An 18,537-nucleotide genomic window follows, 5' to 3' on the forward strand; every position below is an offset into this window, starting at 1 on the left:
CCGCCTGCCCCCTCCCCCGGGAAAACAAACCGGGCGGCCTGCCCCGCCGGAGCAGCATCATCAAGGTAGGTGGGAGAAGGGCGCTCAGCGCCCACCGCAGCCGTCCTTGGGGTCCGTTTCTCCAAGAGGGAAGTGGTGCTGGGAGGAGGGGGTTGTTGGAGGAGCCCGTGGCTAACGGGAGCCGCTGGTGCACGGGTGCTTGGGATGGTGGAGCAGGGATTGGATGCAAATGCATTTGGGAAAACTGGCGAGGTGTTCCTTAATGTGCAGGGGGAGCTGTGTTCAGACATTCCCAGTTGAACTTGGGACTGTCACCTCTCCCAGGGTTGGCCTGGGATTATGGCCTGTACCTGGCAGGGCAGGACATGTTCCTCTGGGGTAGCCTTGGCTGGTAACAGACTCCCTGTATGGTTTCTATTGATGTTCAAGACAGTTAGCGATGATGTGAAGACATTTTCTTAAAAAATCCTAGGCGGTTGAACAGATTATTTAATAGGTTTCTTCTGACCTGTGTATAAGTGGCCTTTTGCAAACGGTTGTAGTTGGAGGCTGCAAAGTCTCTGATCACTCAGTCACACGGAGACATTGGTTCTGAACATCTATGCAGATTTCCGCTTTCTCAGGCTCAAAAGCTCTGAGAGATTATAGTTCTGCACAATTTAGTCTTTTTCTTGCTGCAGTAGGCTGGCCTTCAGTTCTGTGCAAGTTCTTTTGGGCAGTTTGCTTGGTTTTGGTATCTTCTGCATTGTGATATTTAGCAGAAAAAGTCAGCGGTGGTCTTGTGTATTTTAAGCTCCAGACGTAATATTAGGAACTCCTGAGTTTGTGGTGGCTTCATTCTTGTATTACATTTTGGTCAGCAGTGTAAAAATATTTCTCGTGACATGAAGTGAAAAAAAAATTAGTTGATGAGCTAAGAAGAGCAGAGCCTTAGGCAAGACTAGCTCGTTTTGCTCAAGTTTGGAGTAAATAAGAAAATGTTGCTTTCTGAAAAGCAAGGCGTTACCAGGACAGTGAGCAGCCGCAAAGCACATTGACAGGGCTGCACCCACCCTTCCTATGGCTGATGACTGGTGGGGAGGAGGACAGAATGGGCCACAGTGGAAAGAGTTGGCACTGGCGGTATTTGGAATTTAATTGGACCTACAGCAATCTCTTAAGTACAATGCAAGATGGTGTTATCAGCTCATACAGTAACCTAGTGAAATATACCACCTCGCTACTCTGTGTAACAGGCAGTTGTGAAACTGCTTTTCGCTTTGTCATCTGTTTGCACAGTTTATGTCTGGGCAAGGGCACAATTGAAGGGCTTAAAGCTCAGGTGTATTCACTATCTGCAGCAGGCGTTCCGAGTTTAACTAAGGACAGTAAAATATATTTTTGTGCATACCTAGCTTTTAGTGACTCATAGTTCCCTTTACTCTGTACCTTATGTTTCCATGTAAGTTGCTTTCAACTGTGCGTGATAACCAATCCTATTGACAGAGTTATGTGTCATATCTGTTTTTTATTGGTGACCAGAGATTCGTGGTGATTTTGCACGGTGGCGTTCATGAAATTTGAGGGGGGGAAATTCCAGAGAGATACCAGCCTACTTAATTTTAACTCCTCACCCCCAATTTTCTGGAGGGACATGTTTTTATATTTTAAAATAACAAACTTTATTGGTGTTTACAGTAGTGTGACTTAATTAAAATAGTAGGTGTTTTAATTTTACATTTTTGGGGGATTGGGAAGGGTGGTTTGCCAAATATTTCTGATATGTGGAATTGAGAACTCATCAGTAGATGTCATTTCTTCATTGGAGAGTCTTAGAAGAATGTGGGAAAATGATTAATTATTCAGAAATCACTGGGTTTTGAAATGTTAAACTTTCAAAGATTTGTCGTTTTTCTTCTTGCTAATGAAGGCAGTTTGGCTTCTTGTTCACAATTGTATTCCTAGATACACATTGACAGGGATATAGTGAGGCCTCACTAGATTGCTTCCTGAATAAACAGAGGAATGATAAGGAAGTACAAGTTTTCTCTGTTAAGGTCTCTTAATTTCTAAAGTGGGTTATTTTGGATTTACTCGTCTCATATAATATTCATTGACTTGCACCTCCTAAGATGACTCAATTGACTCCTTTTTCTTGCATCTATTTTCACCTTGCATTTTTCTTAAACACCCCTTACAACTATGGATGTAGTGTTTGAAGTTGATCAAGCCTGGATTTAGGAAAGAATTATGCTGTAATTAAGTAGGTAACTAGTTGGTATGTTTCCCCTTGAATTGGTATGTTGAAGAATCAAGATTTTTAGTGTGGTATTTTCTAAAAACATAATAGCATCAAGACAACATACTAACAGAAATAAAGAGATCTTTTACTTTAACATCAACTTTTATAAAGCAATGACTAATGCACACACATTTTTGTCACATGAATGGCAGACATATTTCACTTTTGTTAAAAAATAATAAGCTTAGTGAACGTCCATGTAAAAAGGCAATAGTGATATCCTTCCTGGGTTTTCTTATGTTGCTTTTGAATATAAGGGATGCATGCAGTCAGGTGATAGAATAGTAGAGGCGGAAGTAGATTAGTAAGCAAGGTGGTAATTGGGGGGCGTGAGAAGATGGCAGGAGTAAATGCCAGCTAAGGAACAGAGACCAGAATGTACGGGGTTGCATTAGCTGAAATGTCCAGCTTGTGAGCTATGCGTATTTCTTAGCGTCCATCTTCATTACACCCTTGACAGCCCTCTCAGGTGGGAATCCTCAAATCAAAGGGAGAACTAACAGCCTAAATGTGATATGCAGTGGGCAAGGGGTCTATTGCTGAGGTGCAGGACATACGCAGAAATACACTGTGGGCTGACCAGAACTGTAATCTTCTTTTAAAACCAATTCTTTTGAACTCCATCTGGTTTGTGAATGTGGTGTTGAGTAAGAAATTGTTGTCAAACTACATTTCTGCCAAAGTAGATTCACAGATCTTATCCAAAAAGAGCTCCTTGTTTTTGGTAACAGTGTTGATGAAAATTCAGAGTAAGCAGCCGTGTAGAACCTTTTACAGAACCGTGAGAAGATCAAGAAATCATGGAACTTGTCACCGTACTTTTCTACTTTTCCTTAGCTTATTGAAAATAGTGTTACACCTTTTACATTATTTGCAAAGGCCCATGACTAGATTTTTAGGGAAGGAGCCATTATTATGTTTGTCATCTTAAGTAATCTTAGTGAATGAAAACATCACTTTCATTTTCTCTTTCAATATTTCATCTCATCACACCACTCAATACAATGCACACTTTATTTTGAAACAGTTAACTTGGTTAATTGTTCAGATAACATCCATTTTTTTCACAAATAGCTGAATCCTTTAAGTTGGGAGCTTGTTCTAAAAATATGAAGTAGCATTTTAGGCCTCAGATTTCTTTTTAATTTTCCAAATAAATGAAGTTAAAGTGTCTATATATTTGAATTGTTTATTTTAATAAAACTAGTTGAATATTTTAGTTGGTACTTTTTAAAGTGTGGTATGATTTGCATAAAGTAAAAATTCACCTCTGTTGGTATTCAGTTCTTTAAGATTTGACAAACACACAGTCATGTAATTGCCACCACAATCAAGATATAGAACAGTTCCATCGCCTGAAAAAATTCCCCCAGTCCCTTTGTAGTCTTCTCCCCCACCCCCTGACCATGGCAACCTTTGATCTTAGGTATTTTTTTTAATAGGTAGGAAATATAGCTATTGCACTGTTTTGGTATTTAAAAGTAATAACAGCTGCTGCCACTTATTACACACTTACTACATGCAAAACACATGAAAAGTACTTAATGTAATTTTCTGACTTGGCCCCGTAGCAATCACGTAGGCTGAAGAAAAACAGAGGTCAGAGAGGTTAACCACTTGGCCAAGGTGTTGGAGCTGGTTGATAGACCCCAATTGGGTACAGCTGTACTCTGCTGTGCCCCCAAATTACACTGGCTGTTTTAAATTTTCTATATAATTAAGGTAGTCTTGGTAATTTGGAACACTGGATTTGATTTTTCTCTTTAAATGTAGGGGACATTGGAGGGGGAAAAGGACTCTCTATTTCTGCTGGCAGAAGAAGTTGACAGATAGTATAACCAGGCAGCTGTTTAATCACCTGTTGTCGCTGCTTGACCAGACTCGTCAGATTCACTGGGACCAGTGGTTTGACCTTGCCCAAGGTGGCAGCTCTTATCTTTCTTAATATCATTATGGTCATTATCATAGTATCATGCTATGTAGGAGAAACACCTTCATTACCTTTATGCCAACATATATCCCTCTGTCTTGATGCTGAGCACCCAAGGTGGGCAGTAAGTGAGCTTTTTGAATTTATTATACATATTTATACAAAATAAGAAAAATGCGCGTATGGATATTAGATTGGCTCATGGTTTAAATAAACTAGACTCCTTGCAGGCAAAAGCTGGGCTGTATTTATCAGTTCTGCACAGATAACAAGCACTCAGTAACTATACTTTTAATTGGGTCTCAAATATACTATCTGCATTTGACTTCAGAAATTTTTTTTTAATAATTGGGAAAAGACAACTGCATGCCCAGAAAACTTGGGGGCCTATCATAAATATTAAACAAACAGTAACAGGAGCACAAAGTGAATTTGTCTGGATTGATAGGAGCCTGGATCGTCGAGGTCAGAAAATTCTAATGACCAATCAGCAACTCTCAACTTCACTTTGTACTAATGCACTTGAGGCCACACAGGATAACTGTTGAAAGGCCAGGGTCTGGTTGCATCTCTCAGCCACACAGAGAGCTTTGGTCACAATTCAGAGTTCAGTTTTCAAAAGTACTCGGAGGATATGAATGTTCATACCCGAAAAAATACTTGTTCCCTTTTGCTTTTTCCCTTTCTAGTCTCCCAGCCTTTCCTCCAAACAGTTACATTTGACTTGTGTTGTTTTTCATCAAATCCAAATAGACAACCGACAGGAAATTATTATTATTTTTTTATTGCTGATCTCGGCCACTCAGCTATTTTCTTAGAATGCTCTCTCCCAGAATCTGTTTGGTTCCTTTTATAGTTCTGTGCGCTCTGCAAGGGGTCTAAACTAGACTGTTCTTTTATTCTTTTCCTTTCTTGCTTTAATGCTTAAGTTAACCATGCATCAGTATTGAACAAAGTAGGGCAATGTAATTTACAACCTAATTGCAGATGTAACTGAAGTGTGAACGTTCATATTTTCTCTTCAGACTTTGTTTTATGCATGTATGTCCAAGAACAGATACTCTGTTCCTTATTAAGTTTTGGTTGTCATTACTTACTCATGTACCAGATCCCTGGATTAATTTAGCTACCTTTTTATTTTATATTATTAGGGTTCTGTAGTTCAGGGGATATTCAATTATTTTTACCCGTGGGCCACAGGATCTGAAACTGTGTTCCTACTGATAATAATGATGAATTGAGAGAGTTGTGCTTGGCATAAGAGTATTAGCAGTGACTCAAATTCAAGTCAGAGCCCCCAGGGAAGTCTCAGCAGTACCTGTTTTCCTCGTGTCAGAATGATTCTATAGCTTCAGGGTGCGCAAAGTGTATAACTGATGAAACTGAACACCAATGACAATTGTGCGAATGGTCCAGCTCGCAGGCTAGACACTTGGCACCCGCCTATTCCAAGTGGCAGAGGAGGGCAGGTGGCTAGGTGCCCTGCTGGCCATCAGTACTTGGTCACGTGGCAGGAATAATTAGGCAAAATGTATCCTAACTAATAAACTCAGCTGGGCTGTACTCTGGGGTCTTAGCTGCACTCAGCCCACATGTTACCTGTCTGCATTAGTCAGGAGGCAGAAGACTGGTGGGAAAAAATAGAGGATGTGGAGTTAGGAGCTTGGATCAGAGTCTGGCTCCCTCTCTTCCTTTCTGCGTGGCCTTGGGCAAGATATTTAAGTCTGTGTCCCATCTCTAAAACAGAGAGTAAAATCCTGCCTCAGCGCGTTTTGTGAGGATGAAATGAGATGATACGAGTGAAATATTCAGAGCAGTGTGTGGCCCATGATAAACTCAATAAGCAGTACCTATTATGTTTTGTATTTTTTCTTCAGTTTCTCTTATTTAGAGTTTACCTGAGATGAGCAAACTCACTTAGCTCCATTCGAGTTGGAGATCATGAACATTGGCATGCCCACTTTGGAAGCTTTGTCTTTTGAAATATGCAGAAGGTACCCAGAGAAATTTCCCAGACATATTCTAAAGATGCTTTCAAGAATTATTTGTTTCGGTGTCTTTCTAAATCTGAAGCCTCCAACAACTGTACACATATCTGAATAGCCTCAGCAAAATGGTCAAAGGCTGTTGACCATCAGTCTCATTAAGCCCAGCAAGTGCCCATGTGTCTTGATTTGCCCAGGCAATCCAGATTTATACCTTTCCTCCTGACAAGATTATTAATAGCGCCTTCTTTCACTCTCAAAGGCATCCTGGTTTGGATGATAAATTATATGGCCACCCTACTTATCTGCTTTTTACAAACTCTGCTACAGCCCGGAGACTGCTATCTATGCCTACACTTAGCCTTTATTTCTTCCTTTCCTCAGCTTCCAATGCTTTCCTCCTCTCTCAGTCACCTCAGTTAACCACCTCTCAGGAGGAATTGTTTCTTTCTCTGCCTTCCAACCACCACACTCTGCTTGTGTCTCTGTACAGCCCCATTTCCTTCTGCCACATAGGTAACTTATCTGATCCTTATTCACCTTCAGTTTATGGAAACACCCAGTTTTATGTCTTGCAGAAAGCATGTATGTAAGTAGGTACTTGTTGAATAAATGTGCAATGGATGAATAAGAGGGCATGAATGATACAATTTATTTTAGGAGTTCGATGGTCTTATTTAGACTTAACTCCCCCTGGTTTTGATTGGAATTTAAAACTCAATGGGCTGTGAACTTCAAAGAAGAAATTTATTTCATGTACATAATTTTGGAAACAATCAAAGGGAAGGAAATACCTTCATTTAAAGTTGGATCCAGGAATTTGGTTGGTTCTAGAATTGTTTTGCAAGATGTTAATATAAATGATCTGTTCCCTTTGGTGCCCCTGAAATAAGAGTAGACCTTTGAAAATTTATTTTGATTTATGTTCTATCAAAGTTTAAAAAGCATGGCAAGGGACCTTTACTGTTTGTTAAAGCATTTAATCTATTTTCTAGTATTCAGTTGCTTTAAGTGATTGTAGTTTTTGCTTGTTTTGTTTTCTTTTTAAGGAACTGAATTACTTAAACTTTCATTGTCATTAACATTGGATTGTCAAAAGATATTCATTGGGAGTGCTTTAGAATCTTGTCTATAATAATAATAAAAGGGTAATATGCTAATTAGACCAGACATCTTCCGGATGTCCTTCTGGACGTCCTTCCTGATGAAACCGGGGCTGGAGGGAAGCTAGCCTGGGTCCCAGCTGCCAGAGGGAAGCCGGTGCCGGCAGCTGGGGGAAGAAAGGCCTACCCTTGCACGAATTTTTGTGCATCGGGCCTCTAGTTAATAATAAAAAAGAAGATAAATAAGGAGTATAGGTGGAGTTGCAGAAGTAGGATCTTCAATCCCTAAACACATTTTGCAATGTAATGGTAGAAATTCTACCTCTTATTACAATTTAAGGATTGGGTGTGGAAGAGTTACTAAGAAATGCTTTGTTTGCATCATCTCATGCAAGTCTCACCACAGTCTTGCAGGAGCCATCATCATTCCCTTTTTACAGACAAGGAAACCCACTCTTCAAGGTTTGGGTATTTCCAAGCAAGGTCACAGAGCTTGTAGTAGGCAGAGCTAGCATTCAGACCACGTTTAACTTGAAAGCCCACACTTTGAACTGCTCCATTACCTCTTTCTACTTCATCTTGTGAAATGTATCTCTGACTTTTTCCTTTTTCTCCTACTTGCCCAAGCCATTCTGGTTCCTTGATCTTAGCAGTTTCTACCAGTCCTAAACTAGATGACTGAATTTTAATTAGGAAAAGTTAGCCTTTTGCAGCTGAATCTTGGGATGAAGCTAACATGTTCCTAATCAATAAAAATCCATTTTGTCCTTTACCTCTCCACTCTTACCTGATTGATTTGAAAAATTTTTAGGAGGGGCAGGGTCATTTTCCGTTTTTGTTTCTTTTTTAGCAAAAGCTTGATTTACAGTTATATACATTTTAGGTTCCTAGAAGCTAAAACAGATAATAGTAACTATTTGTTTTTAGGTGAGCTTTTACGTGTAACATCCATCATTATTGTTTTGGAATTATAAAGTAATTATCCTATATAATAATCCTATATAGTAAAAGGCTAATATGCAAATTGACCAAACGGCCAAATGACCCATCGCTATGATGCAGTAGCTGCCCCTTGGTAGTCAGTGTGCTCCCACAGGGGGAGTGCCGCTCAGCCAGAAGCCAGGCTCACAGCTGGCAAGCACAGCGGTGGTGGCGGGAGCCTCTCCTGCCTCTGCAGCCTCTCCTGCCTGCGCAGCAGCGCTAAGCCGTCAGTCGGATATCCCCCGAGGGCTCCCGGACTGCGAGCGGGTGCAGGCCGGGCTGAGGGACCCCCCTGAATGCACAAATTTCGTGCATCGGGCCTCTAGTAACATTATAAAATATGTTAATACTTAGAACAGATTACTATGAAATTCGTATTCAAGTATCTTCTTGGATTATAGTAAGAAACTGATTTGGAAATAGCAGATATTAACAACACCCCAGAAACTAAGCAACTGGATTTAAAAGTGATTAATAATGTAAATTCTGGGATTTTTAGAAATGAAAGGGATCATGTAAAATTATTTTGTAATTAGATATACACAAGGCCATACTGATTAGTACATTTAGCTCCTAGCTATGGTTGAGTTCATTTATTTGCATATTAGCGTAACAGAATTGAAAAAAATAGTTATGTAATACTGCAGTATATGGGTATTAATAGAACAAGATGTGGTCTTTTAAACAGCTATATTTGAGATCTTGTTTTTTGCTATAGATAGCTGTATGTGTACATGTGCTATACTTGTGCATTCATATACTCTGAAGACTCTGTTTATAAATAGTAAAGATTAAAACCAAATCAAATAATGTAGTGGAAGGTTGACACGGGTCCTGTCTCGTAAGACTGATGGGTAGCAGGTGTCTCCTCTCTAAATTGAAAATGCCCAGGAAGGGCTAGGCTGCTTTTTATGAGCATTGCTGATGAAGCCTCTGTTGCTCTCAACCAATTAGTGTGGCCACAGAGGGATAAGTGACCTCGTTTGCAGCTACCATTAGAATCACAGCTGTATGATTCTTCCATATGGTTTCCTGATACCTTTTATTTTCCATCTTCCTTCTAAGCTCTGATGTCCTGTGGACATAGTAGATGCAATTTTTCAGATAGTTAATATGGCTTAATGTTTATTCTTGAAGGAAATACAGCAAATAGCTTGGGTTTCTTTCTATTAATCCTTGCTAATAGATAATATTAGATACTAGTAGAATTTTTCAGGTGTTTTCATATTAGAATTAATAGAATTCCTGATCTAATACCAGTTTTAAGGATGTGTTTATTTTTGGAACTTTTGATGATTTGTTGAAAGAGATCTGTATGCTACTACAAAGCTATCTCTGGTTTATGTATATTCCCAGAGATGTTTTTCTATATGTTAAAAATAATATTAGAATTGCTCTGTAATAGAATTTGTGTATATTGAGCTTTAGTAAGTATTATGTGATTTTTCTAACTGGTTAAAACAGTTTACACTGCCACCTGGTTATATGAGTTCTAGTTGCTCTAATGCTTACTAATACTTCATGTTGTTTTTAATTGTAACCATTTGTGATGGTTGTGTACTGGTACCTTACTGTGGCTTTTAGGTTGCATTGCCCTGAAGATTAATGATATTGAGCACTTTTTCATATGTTTTCTTGGTCACTTGGATATTCTTCTTTGTAAAATGCCTGTTCAAGTCTTTTGCACATTTAAAAAATATATATATTTGTATTGATGTCAGAGAGGAAGGGAAAGGGAGAGAGAGCTAGAAACATCAATGATAAGAGAGAATCATTGATTGGCTGCCTCTTGCGTGGCCCCCACTACAAATCAATCCGGCAACCCAGGCATGTGCCCTGACCAGGAATTGAATTGTGACCTCCTGGTTTATAGCTCGACGCTCAATCACTGAGCCAAACTGGCCGGGCTCTTTTGCCCATTTTAAATAGTTGGGTTTTTATTTATTTTAAATTGATTTGTAGGACTTATTTACATTTTCTGGTATGTTAAATGACATCTTTTAATGACCAAAAATTCTTAATTTTAGTGAAATCTAATTATCAGCAATTCTTTTATGGTCTCTCATATTGTATGATTTACATGAAGTTCAAAAACAGGCTAACTAATGAAACTTTCACAAACACGTGAAACACCTTTTTGCTGCATTGGAGCACCTGTGCCGTGGTGAGAACTGACTGAGTCCTGAGCCGAGTGATGGAGTGGGTAGAGAGAGGCGCTGCTGGCTGGAGTAGCATGGACAGTGTTTTTCCTGGACTATATTGAAAACAGATAGGAGCTAGACCTAGGTGGGAAGTGGACACAGTAATGAAGGATGTCTTGGTCATTGAAGTCATCTTACACTGTTGTGATTCTGCTGGGAGTTTTTATGATTTGTTTTGGTGTAATTTTTGAGAGATTTAATCCTTGCAGGTGCTCTCAAAGGGTTTAATATTAAAAAGTGTGCTGCTCATACAAAACTTTGAGAACACTCATTTGTGGAGCACCTGTTCTCTGCATGACAGCTTTCTAGATAGTGCTTTTTGGTCTCAAAAGCAGTTAAAAACAGAAACCAGTTATCCAGGTCTGTAGACAAAAGCAAGAGTTATTTGATTACTGCTGACTAGCAGTCTACCTCGGATCCCAGGAGGTCAGTATAGCGCTTTTAGCCCTACTCAGCACTCACCTTGTGGGGAAAACAGCAAGTCTTCAAATGGGGCATTTCAGGACACACTGGAATTGCCTGGATTCGAAAACTTACTAATGTGCACATCCACTCCAGGCTAATTAAATCAGAATTCCCAAGGGTTTCTTAACCCTCAGAGTTTAAAGTGTAGCCAGGATCAATAACAGCTATGAAGCCTTTCTCACATGGTGGATCTTTGACAGCCCCTTCAGCTCTGTTAAATAACATGGAACAAGCAGTTTCAGAATCCTGCACGTGACAATTGGTGATCCTGTGGCTGATGGGGTGGTGCAGGGGGTTGGGTTTAAACCTTTAGGTGCCTCAGTGGGACTTTTCCTTTAAGGTGTAGCTGAGTTACCTTTTTCTAAGGGGATAGAAAATACTGATGAAGAGGAAAAATGTCACAGTCAAATTTGGAGAAACAGATTTTATATGTGAAAATAATGGTCTGCCCTGTGTATTAATCATTGTATCATAAGAATGTATTTTTGATCCAGGTAAAGGAATATGTCGTGCCAGTTATCAAAAAGGCCCTGGGTTGGTAATCCTGAGCCTTAATCTTCCTAGATTGATAGAGAAAAGACATCTGTCTGCCCCTCACATTATACATCATGGAGGGAGAACTTTCCCAGGAGGAGTATATTATAGAAAGAACTAATTTTACTGAGGCATGAGCACACTTTCTAGAAAGAGGTGATTGTACATTTCAAACTTGGCTGAATCGAGTCCCCACATTTCTTTTAACCACCTCATCTGTGCTCAGGTGGCAGCATGTAGCAGAAATGCTATTTACTCATAGAAGATTATAAATCGACACTTGCCAGACACACATCTATTTGTACAAGAAATCTATGCTGGGAGGAAGAGGACCAATGCATGATGTATCAGTGCACCACTCTATGGTGGGCTGACAGTCTGGGTTGGTATGCCATGACCTTTGGGTGAATGAATGTCTACTTTCTGAATGCTGTACAGCATTTTCCTCTTGCCACACAGACCTTTGCGGTCAGGAGGAATGACCATTGAATTCCCAAAGCATCTATAAAAATATTTTATTGGCTGCAAAGCAATGCCATGAAAATATCAGTGTTGCTTATTTCTAGTCTGAGATACTTGGTGTGTACTCTTCTCCTCAACTTGGTTGCTCTGTTATCAGATCATCAATGTTCACATTTATTCTTTCAGGTCAATTTTTTTTCCTCTTCCAAATTAACATGGGGGGGGGGCGGTGTTCTTCCAGCAGAGAAGCTTGTCCACTTATTCTAGGTCAGTGCCAAGGAAGGGACATGGTCTGGTGGGCAGGCTGCATCTATGGAGACTCTGGTCTCTAGAGACTGAAGGAGTACCCACATTTTATCAGCAGGAAGTGTTCTTAATCTTATTGGGACCCATATGTTAATACATAATCTTAATAGGTAGTTTAATTAATTGATTTATCATTGTGAGGTATGGTGGAAATGAATTTTAATATTCTTTAGGGGAGAAATTCTGTATCATTTTGTGAAAATTTAGTACTCAGTGATATGGACCAAGCAAAGAATCAGAGAGGTTTCCTTTTCCACGGCATAATTAGCCAGATCTTCTTACCCATCTTTGTTAGGGAAGAAAGTATTGTTGAAAAATTTTTTTAAAATAGGTAAATAGCCCTTTGCCCTAAAGAATAGCTGCCGCTGATGAATGCTCCTCTGAGGGGCCTAGCAGCAAGAAAGTTAAACAAAGTGGTAGAAATAGGACACATAGCGTTCCATGGGCACCTTGCTTAGAAGTAGATGGGCAGTGTCCTCTCTGTGGCAGTGTCCTGATCTCAGCGCATTTATACTGCTAGCCTCCTCATTACTGGTTGCAAGGTGAAACAAGGAGGAAGGTGGCTTAGGAGATGTCACCAAAGTAACAGGGCACGAAAAAGCACCTGTTCCCAGATAGAATTTGGCAACTCTCAGGCCTGCCATTCCTACGAACAGCAGGGGCCATTTGACCCATAAATTATGCCGCAAAAGAGCTCTTTCAACATTTCCCACATCAAGCTACAGGTAGAAAATGACATAATACAGCTGAAATGGAAGAGATTGCTTGTGCCTAGAGTCCTCACCCACTATGGCGAGGACAGGGATGGAAGGTTCGAGGTTGCGGGGATCAGTATCCTGGCCAGTTTGTAATCCACTGGGGCACACTGAGTAGGAGGCTGTGCTTTAAAGGTGGTGGAGAGGAGAGCAGAGGTGTAAGGAAAGGTACAGTTGCTTTGGAGTACTCTGCATCTCTTGCTGTTGAGGTGATGCCTTCCATAACACAATTCCAGTGGAAAATTCACTTTAGTGATGGATGGAAGCTTGGCCCCAGGACATGCAATGGAGCTGTTGCCACTGTGCAAACAACAGCACACAGAAGTCAGCCTGGCATATGGATGTGAGAACCAAACAGAACGGAACATCTCAAGAGTGAGGAGTACAGTCGAACACTACATTCACGGAGGGCCGATTTCCTATGTAGAGAGGACTGTTAATCTAGCCTTAGGCTTTTCTGCTGTATCTGAACAGAGCAGACTAGTGGGGTCATGTTTAAAACCAATAACAAAAAAGTCCCGAGTAGGCAGGGAGGCCGACTTCCCGGAGTTTCTCTGCAGTGGTTCAAACCCAAGATGTGGACTCCAGTTCCAGTGGTCAGGGAGCTGGCCTGTGGAGACCGGAAGCTGCAAGTCAAGAGTTTTGGGTTCTGATTTAGGATTTGTGCCTCTGCTTGATGGAAATGTTAAATTTTGAGAGGTCACTGCTTTCTCCTCTTTTTGATGTAAGAAGTACATGAATGCTTGTCTGCCATATTTCTTATATCTCTTGGGCATGTGGGTACTTTTTGCATAACCAATAGGGTAAGTGAAACTTACATAGATCTTGGGCTGATCTGTTTGTCTAAATGATTCAGTTTCTGCTATTTTACTGTTGATTTGATTCTTTACATGAGAAAGATCTGTGCTGTTCCTGCAAGGTTGCTCATAAATCTGTTAAATTACTCCCTGTCTTCTCCAAAGAACCCTAACAAAAAACGGTCTTATTTTAAAGGTCACATTTAATACTTTCCCCTTCTTTTAGCATTCATAATTGAAAATGTTGTTTTCAGTACTCCCTGCTCCACCTTATTTGAATATCATGCTTTGGTTTCATATTTTTATTCGGTACCCTCCGGCTTTGATATGCTTACCATTTCTAATTGAAATGCTGAACCCGGGCCCTGCACATTCTCCCCCAGCCCACAGTTTTTATTATTTCTCAGCATTGTGAGCTGGTTGGTTGGCATGATTGTTTTAGTTACCGCTAGGATAGAGCCACCGAGGTCTTACTCTCAGCACCTTGAAAGGTTCTGTTAGACGGACTGTGGTATTAAAGCAGATAACCTTCATTTTCTCCTGGTTCAAGGTAAAAATTCAGAGAAGAATTCAGGAAGTCTCTTAAGGAAATAATAATTTACATATCATTATTTGTGTAGTCTTAATATTTTTTCAGTGACTTGAAAAAGGTAACATATTTAATGAAATCACATTTTTTTCCCATAAGATATTCAGTTGAAGACAGATCTGAACTTTATATCTAGCTTGTATTTTGACTTGTAAGAATATTGATTAAACTCTTTATAGCTTATTGTATTCTCTGTCAATTGAAATAAAGCTACATGTTGATCTACTCATTTTATTAGGATAATGATCCTAATGTTTTGAAAGCAGTTTAAAACTCCTAAACCAAGGTGTAATGAAGACATAAGATGGTGGTAACAATACTCATAACCAAAAAAAGTTTGTTTGTATGCTAATCCTGCATCATATTTGCATAGTTCTTTAATCTCTACCAGGGACTTTGAACAACTCAGTTTACTCTCACAGCTATTTTGTGCTGTAGACAACATTGGTGGCCCCATTTTATAGGTGAAAAGGTTGAGGGCCACGTGTACAAAATTACACACGGTCACACAAAACATTAGCAAGGTGGAGCTCTGGACCCAGGCCTCCTGTCACTCTCCCTGCTCCTCAGGTATCTTCACACATTTTATATGTGTAAATTGGGACCGTGGCACTTCATTCTTCACCCACTTAATTAACGAGACACAAAAATAGAAACCCAGCATCATCAAAGGGTAATCTTAGGGCAGTACTCGTTTGAGGTGGTGAAGTGTTTAGCTAGTTGAGAAACCCAAGAATTGTTTTTCTGCTGTGAAAGGAGCTGATGTTTAATGCCTTGAACATTCGCCTCTGGCCTACTATTACTTAGGAAAATTAACTGCTTTGCTGCTTACGCTGATAAGGCAGACCATCTGCATGTCCTTGAAGTTTAAAAAAATTGTATTTTTGCACTAAATTTATTTAGCAAGTCAGACATATTTGTCATTCCAAGAAAGCAACAGTATTGCTGCCTGCCATTCTGGGGCCACCTGTTGCTTGCAAGGTGCTGCTCCGGATGACTAAGGACCCTTCAGAATGTGGGGGCTGTGTCGAGCCAGCTGTGCTGGGGCAGTCCTTTCACCATGGCCGTGTGGCTCAGGGTGAAGCTGGGGCTGCTGAGGACAGGGTCACAGACTCCTCCTCTGAGCCAGGGAGCTCTGCAGAGAGAGAGAGACTCCACTCTCTGGTCCAAGTCTGCATCCCTGACTCTGGAAATCTGTGGACGTGCATCCTATCACTTCCTCTCACCATTCTTAGCATACGGTTTTATCTCTTGTTTTTTTTTAAATATATTTTTATTGATTTCAGAGAGGAAGGGAGAGGGAGAGAGAGATAGAAACATCAATGATGAGAGAGAATCATTGATTGGCTGCCTCCTGCATGCCCCACACTGGGGATTAAGCCCGTAACCCGGGCATGTGCCCTGACCAGGAATGGAACCTTGACCTCCTGGTTCATAGGTAGGTGCTCAACCACTGAGCTATGCTGGCCAGACTATCTCTTGCTTCTTAGAGAAACCTCAGCCTTTGCCTTGAGACATGTCAAGCAGTCCACTGTCCCTGTGCTTCAGATCCCATCTTCACCCTCCTGTATCTTTAACTGCTACTTCTGTGCATATGTCTCTCCCATCATCATATAAGCATTCTCAGGTTCTTAAACAAGAACAATAGCAGTAACCTTTCGTCCTTCCTCTTCAGCTCTCCAGCTGTATCTTGAGAGCGGCCGTGATCTGCTCCATTTCCTTTCCTTATATTTTCTCCTCCACCTTCTCCCACCACAAAGGTCATCAGGGCTCACCGTGCCAGAGAGTTAGTAAGCCTCCTTCCCTTATTCCAGGCCTGATCTTGGGCAGCTTTTCCAGAGCCATAGCTGCAGTTAACTAGGCATTCACTGATGAGTCTTAAATGGATGTCTCCAGCTCAGATTTGCCCTCTGAGTCCAAGAGACAGCTGTCTACTCAGCATTCCTCTAGCATGTCACTGCACATTCCACTGCAGTGTGTTCAAATCCAACCTTCCCCTTCTTATCCGGCTCCCACCCTCCATCTGGTCCTTTTCTGGAGCTATTTAGCTTGGCACATGGCACCATCCATTCTGCTTTCTTTCCGGTCAAAGAATCAGTTCGACTGAAAGAGAGAGTATTTCTTTTAAAGGAGTTGGGAAGCTTAGGAAATTATTGCAAGCTCTTCTTTCATTAGAAAAATGTTTGCACTTATTTTTTTTTAAAGAGGTCAGTTCTGATATACGTTGCTATTAAAATTAGGTAAGTACATGATTTCTATAGCAAGAGCATGGGCTGACTTGAATTAAAATGATTTAACTCTTTAAGTATAGTGGTTTAGAGGGAATCGTACAAGTAAATAGGTATTCATATGCCTCTGTCCTCAGCCTCCACTAATGTTTCAGAGTCTCTTATTATTTGCCATGCATTGGTTCACTTAAAATTGCAAAGCAAAATTTAATTGGTATCTGGCTGAAAAACATTTGCTTCTTATAGGGAAAATGTTAGGGAAAGCCACATTTGTGAGCCAGAGAGGGATAATTTTTAAACATTTTGAAAAAGGGTAATATCTACATGAAGAATTTGTTTTCTTCTAAGCTTTCAGTTTGAAGTCTAATCAGCTTTTAGACTAGGACAGTAGTTCTTACTCTGGGATCTGTGGTTTATAATATTTTCCTCATTGATTTCTTTCCTGTTGTTTTGGAATATTTGTGTGAAAAAAATTATTTTTTATGCCAAGGATATTCCTTAGCCCTCTTGCTAAAGGTGAGTATCAGGTGCGATGGAGTGATAGCATGCATGGTATGGAAGTCACTTTTGGAGCGACCTTCATGTTACAGAATTAATTTAGTTCCCCTTTGACAGGCGCTAAAGCAGGCCCGTTGTGTCCCATGATCACGGACAGCCAGCTCTTCCTATATTGGAAAATGCTAAAGGCAGCAAAGTACATTGGAGCTCCAGCCCTTTCATTTTACTTTTGTCACTGAATGTGGTGAGACACAAAACCCCTATATGCTTGTACAGCAAAGTCCTTGCCAATGAGAGTGTAGACTCAGTAGCGTTCTGGTGAGCCCAGCAGCGAGTTCTCAAGCTGTGTGCAAGGCCAGAGCTGTGACGAGTCAGGCTGTGTATCATACATCCAGGTGGGAGATGCCAGAGACCCGGGGACGCTTTATTTCTGGCACTCGGTCAGGTTGGTTCTGTGGCTGAGTGTAGAAGGAAAGAGTTGAAGGCGTTTATTTAACATGGCACTGCGCACTCAAGCTTGCTGACATTTCTTCTAATATTTTAAAGCACGTTTTGGCAGGATAAGTCCTTTTAGCCTGCACCTGGGTGAGCTGTTGAAATTCATCACAACCACCCGATGGTTTTCATCTGTTGTGTGTGCATTTTTAGAGACTTCATCTTTTGTGATCTCTTTTTGCAAAGTGGATGGCCACTGCTCTCTTTGAAACACAGAACTGTGAGGGGAAGAAAACCCTGATCCCTTCTTCTGGATGGGGGCAGCTAATCTGGCTTCACTGCCGAGGTGCTAGACGTCCCATGTGTCCTGAGAACGTGTCCCTTTCTGTGTCCCTGTTCAGTTTTGTCAAGGCTGCCAGCCAGTAATCCTGAAAGACATTGGACAATTTGGTAAGAACCATGGCCATGACTTTCACTCCTTAATCGTTGAAAGAGATTTGCCAAAAAAAAAATAAAATAAAATAAAAGAGCAGACTATGGATTTCATATGGTTAACATTGAGGACAGATGTGAGAAGAGTGTGTGTGAGAAGTGTTGGTGTGTTTTAAGAAAGAGAAAACCCCGTTTGAACCAAGAGGAGTTTCCTGATGGGATGGCTTATTTGGTGATGATCTGGCCCTTTGAGTGAGGTCCATCTTACAGGTCAAGGCTTCGCCATCACCCTGATGGATGCTGCTGAAAAACCAGGAGTGCTTTTGCCTAGATGCCCCCCTGGAAGTACTGCCTGGAAGCAGATAACCAAGTACATCTGCTGGGCAGAGGCAGTGACACAGCCATGGCAGCCTCTTTGCAGGCAGAAGCTTGTAGACTCCAGGAAAAACTACTGAAGGTTATCTTCATCCTGACAACTCTACATTGAATGAAGACTGAATCCTCTCCGTGACACACACAGCACCAGTGGTGCTATCCTTGCTACAGAAAGCCCTG

General features: G+C 40.8%; 1 protein-coding gene across 4 annotated transcripts in view; it reads left to right on the forward strand.

Annotated features, from left to right (window-relative positions):
* The first annotated feature begins 6 nt into the window (after positions 1 to 6).
* Positions 7 to 18,537, forward strand: part of PLCL2 (phospholipase C-like 2) — a 175,062-nt gene continuing 156,531 nt past the window's right edge. For 3 of the 4 annotated variants that reach the window (XM_014537562.1, XM_014537561.1, XM_014537563.1), the window contains exon 1: positions 14 to 65. The gene's annotated coding sequence lies outside the window, so the exon portion shown is untranslated. Of the gene's footprint in view, positions 66 to 18,537 lie in introns of all 4 variants that reach the window. The other variant, XM_005863631.2, reaches the window with a different exon arrangement.

Source organism: Myotis brandtii, unplaced genomic scaffold (genome assembly GCF_000412655.1).
Source record: "Myotis brandtii unplaced genomic scaffold, ASM41265v1 scaffold18, whole genome shotgun sequence".
Classification (NCBI taxonomy): Eukaryota; Metazoa; Chordata; class Mammalia; order Chiroptera; family Vespertilionidae; genus Myotis; species Myotis brandtii.